The sequence below is a fragment of the Palaemon carinicauda genome, chromosome 19 (assembly GCF_036898095.1).
Source record: "Palaemon carinicauda isolate YSFRI2023 chromosome 19, ASM3689809v2, whole genome shotgun sequence".
In the NCBI taxonomy this organism is placed as follows: Eukaryota; Metazoa; Arthropoda; class Malacostraca; order Decapoda; family Palaemonidae; genus Palaemon; species Palaemon carinicauda.
The window spans coordinates 47,095,367-47,100,619 of record NC_090743.1 but is presented as its reverse complement, the minus strand read 5'-3'; positions in this window follow the sequence as shown (position 1 = coordinate 47,100,619).

Genomic DNA, 5,253 nt, shown 5'->3' with positions numbered 1-5,253 from the left:
GACACTCCAAAATCAAACCATTGTTCTCTAGTCTTAGTTAGTCCCATAGCCTCTGTACCATCGTATAGACAAAGCTCATTCAACTAGACGAGCGTTTCGGCAAAGCTCCTTCAGCTAAACTATCGTTTAAACAAAGCTCCTGCAGCTAAACTATAGCTTAGAGAAAGCTCCCTTAGCTAAACTATCTTTTTTACAAAGCTTCTTCAGCTAAACTCATTTAGACAAAGTTTCTTCAGCTAAGATATCGTTTAGACATAGCCCCTTCAGCTAAGTTATCGTTTAGACAAAGCTCCTTTAGCTAGACTATCTTATAGAGAAAGCTCCTTCAGCTAAACTATCGTTTAAACAAAGCTTCTTCAGCTAAGATATCGTTTAGACAAAGCTCCTTCAGATAAACTATCGTTTAGACAAAGGTCCTTCACCTAAACTATCGTTTAGACAAAGGTACTTCAGCTAAACTATCGTTTAGACAAAGCTCTTTGAACTAAACTATCATTTAAACAAAGCTCCTTCAGCTAAACTATCGTTTAGACGAAGATCCTTCAGCTAAACTATTGTATAGACGAAGCTCCTTCAAATAAACTATCGTTTAGACGAAGCTCCTTCAGTTAAACTATCGTTTGGGCAAAGCTCCTTCAACTAAACTATCGTTTAGGCTAAGGTCCTTCAAATAAACTGTCGTTTAGACAAAGGTCCTTCAGCTAAACTATCGTTTAGAAAAAGCTGCTTTAGCTAAGCTATCATTTATACAAAGCTCTTTCAGCTAAACTATTGTTTAAACAAAGCTCCTTCAGGTAAACTATCGTTTAGACAAAGCTCCTTCAGCTAAACTATTGTTTAAACAAAGCTCCTTCAGGTAAACTATCGTTTAGACAAAGCTCCTTCAGCTAAACTATTGTTTAAACAAAGCTCCTTCAGCTAAACTATCGTTTAGACAAAGCTCCTTCAGCTAAACTATCGTTTAGGCAAAGCTCCTTCAACTAAACTATCGTTTAGACAAAGCTCCTTCAGCTAAACTATCGTTTAGGCAAAGCTCCTTCAACTAAACTATCGTTCAGACAAATGTCCTTCGGCTAAACTATCGTTTAGACATAGCTCCTTCAGGTAAACCACTTTTAGACAAAGCAATCTTAAACACGCCCATGACCCCCGAAATCTAATTATCCCATCCCCAACCCCCCAGCGCTCTCCTACCCCCGCCCCCTTTATAGCAAGGCATCGGCAAACGAGATGTAAATACGCACAAACACACACACACACACACACTTGAGATCGCCCGATCCACCGCTCTTTCATCCCGCAGAAGAAATCTGGATGCAATTATATTTTCACGTTTTCTTTTATTTTCACGTCCTTTCCCCGACTCTCAGTCGTGTATAGCGGGGCGTTTTTCGAGGAGGACTTGATTACGCGACCTCCGTACCTGGTCTCAAAGGCTTCCTGCTGGAGTGGCCCGACTCAAGGGCCTGGCTGGTGTGAATGTTAACGACGTATACAACGCAAGTTCTATGAAGAAGAAGAAGAAGAAGCAGAAGAAGAAAAAGGAGGAAAAAAACGAGCCCTCTCTTTACGCCCTGTGAGAGAGATGGAGGGATTGGAGGCACTTGATGCAGAAGAGGAGGAGGATGTAAAGAGAGAGAGAGAGAGAGAGAGAGAGAGAGAGAGAGAGAGAGAGAGAGAGAGGTGGAGATCGGAAATTACCGAGGAAAACAAAATGATATTAAATACGTTCGAGTTTGGTTGAGGGATTGAAGGTACTTGAGAGAGAGAGAGAGAGAGAGAGAGAGAGAGAGAGAGAGAGAATATCAGCAATATCGCCTGTTTCTGAAGACGCATGTACCCATGTCAGATCATTGCAGAATCTATATTTTTCACAAGCAACTAATTCGTCTACATTTTTCATATACATGAATAAAAAAAATATGCCTATCGTAAGTTACAATATTTTCCCCCATTTTTATTTTTTTATTATCTTGGTTTTTTGGATGTTTCGCATCTACCCGAAAACTACAAGCGAGCTGAAGTAAAGATGCCTTCGTTGCTTGTACATGGGGTATGGTGCATATAGTCATTTCAAGATTTTATGTGGTGCTTGTACTCTTAAAGTCTCGCGTTCAACAGCAGCCAAACGATTTTGCTCAGTTCCTAAACACGCTTTTTGAATTCCCCGTCATGGAAAATAATTTATATTTAATATTCAGAAATTAGTATTATTATTATTACTAGCTATACAACAACACCAATAGGGAAAGCAGGGAAAATAGCCCAGCTAGGAAAGGACATAAGAAGGAAACAGAATAGCGTGCCCGAGTGTAACCTCAAGCAAGAGAACACCAATACGAGGCAATGAATTAACCATGGTACAGAGGCTATGGCAGTTATTATTATTATTATTATTATTATTATTATTATTATTATTATTAGCTAAGATACAGCCCTAATTGGAAAAGCAGGGTGCTATAAGCCCAAGGGTTCAAATAGGGAAAATAGCCCAGTGGGGAAAATAATATTATTATTTATAGCTAATCCCAAGTGGCTCCAACGGGGAAAATGGCCCAATTAGGAAAGGAAAGAAGGAAACAATAGTGTGCCTGAGTGTACCCTCAAGCAAGAGAACTATAAGCCATGACAGTGGAATACCATGGTACAGACGCCATGGCACTACCCAAGACTTTGATTTTGGAGTGTCCTTCTAGAGTTAATGGCTTCATCGATTATTATTGCTCATGATGACTGCACAATCATCTAGATCGAATGTTATTGTCCAGAAGCAACGTTATTGAATATGAAATCACCAATATTAGGTTATGTTTGGTGTGAGCGAGCAGACGAAAATCTCCCACCACCACCAATCCGTACTGACCAACATGGTGATGAAAACTGGGCAAACTCCAGACATGAATAAAGACATATCTGAGGCCTTTGTTTTGCAATTTATAGAAAAAAATATTTTTGTTCTTATTGTTGTATTTTCACCCAGAGAAATTTTAGAGAAACTGTTCTAATTAAAACTGAACAGGAGCTTTTTTTTCTTCTTTTTTTTTTTTTAAATCAAGGATTTATTTTTGGCTTTTGAGATAGCGTTGATGTCAAATCAAAGTTTCAATACTTCATCCGGAACGAGAGAAATCTTTACAGCTTTTATAAAAATGTTGCAATGGGGAAAAAATATCCGCAATCATTTGGAAAGTTGCATAAAAGTAGGAAAGGCTTTAAAAATGATAATAATAATAATAATAATAATAATAATAATAATAATAATAATAATAATAATAATAATAATAGTAAAAATTATAATTTTTATCAAAATTTTTATTATTATTACTATTATAATAATTGTTGTTGTTGTTGTTTTGTTATTTTGTTGTCGATGAATAACATTTTAAAGTTGCGCCAAAGTAGGAAATGTTTTAAATGCTGTTATTTTTATAATGAAAAATAATAACTGATTATTGTTATTGTTATTATTATTATTATTATTATTATTATTATTGTTATTATTATTATTATTATTATTATTATTATTATTATTATTATTATATTTGTTGTTGATGTTATCATTATCATTAGCTAGTAAATTTTGCGTTTTAAACTCTTATTAACTTACTTCAATATTGATAAAATTACTATTGACTTACGCCAGAAATATCTTACAGACATTATTACAATTTTTGATAAAGACTAATGTGGTAACCTATAAGTGTATCTGCTGAGTCATCAGCAGCCATTGCCTGGCCCTCTTTAGTGGAGAGGGCGATTGGGCGCTGATCATATGTATATATGGTCAGTCTCTTGGGCATTGTCCTGCTTGATAGGCCAATGTCACTGTCCCTGGCCTCTGCCATTCATGAGTGGCCTTCAAACCTTTAAATGAATATTGAACTCCTTAATATCATTTATCCATTTATGCTTTCCTCTGTTTTTTAAAGACCAAAAATCTAGTGGCTGTCGAATATTTGTTTTATGGAAGGTGGACAAGGGCTAGGTGCCGAAAAAAAAAATGTTTTTTTGGGGGAAAAATACGTTAGATAATTTTTTTCTAATCCTGGACATTTTCGGTGTCTTTCTCTCTCTTTTTTTTATCTTTTTTTTTTTCATTTTTTTTTTGTGTGAGGTCGGAGCTGCTGGCATTCCGATTGAATTTTTATACAGCGTAGTTATCACAAATTCAGTTTTAAAAAGTGTATTTTTCATCGGACGCTTTTCAAAAAGTGAAAAATGAAAAACTTGGGAAAAAACTTATCTTTCTTTTATGTCCTTTTTTGCAATTTTTTTTTAGGGGGGATTGGGGGAGGGGGGTGTCAGGGGACGTTGGATAGAGGATATGGATGATGGAAGATGGAAGTGAATACAGTTAAAATTATTCATTTATTTATGTCTTTGTAAGGAACAATCGACATGAAGAATCAAACATTTATTATTATTATTATTATTATTATTATTATTATTTGGTAACCTTCGTATTTAAATACATTTTAGCTTGTGCAGTAATATTGGCAAACATATACAGTATATACACAGTGTGTATATATATACATATATATATATATATATATATATACAGTATATATATATATATATATATACAGTATATATATATATATATATATGTATGTATTTATATATAAGTATATATGTTTATTTATTTATTTATGTGTGTTTGTATGTATGCATGTATATATATGTTTATTTATTTATTTATGTGTGTTTGTATGTATGCATGTATATATGTATATATATCATCTCTCTCTCTCTCTCTCTCTCTCTCTCTCTCTCTCTCTCTCTCTCTCTCATGGCATTGGCAACCTAGAGTAATATGAGTACTTTTCAAGTTCTTGATGTATGAAGTTGGAAGAATGATGTCAGTGTATATCCATTTTAATTATTATTATTATTATTATTATTATTATTATTATTATTATTATTATTATTTTTATTAGTATTATTATTATTATTATTACCTGTCCCGCTTTTCTCTATCCTTTTGTGACCCACAGCAGTTATACAACTACCATATCATGATTCCCTGTCTAGGAAAACTAAGGATATTTTTTATGGCTGTCAACAAGCAGTAGAGATTCAGATTATTATGGATAACAATAACCTCCATCAAAATTTAAACCACAGACCAGTGAAAAACCAGCTAGAACGGTTTGCTAATAACATTATTAGAATTATTAGAATTTTTATTATTAAGATTATTAATGTTATTTTTTTTATTAATAGAATTATTAAAAGTTATATTATTATTGT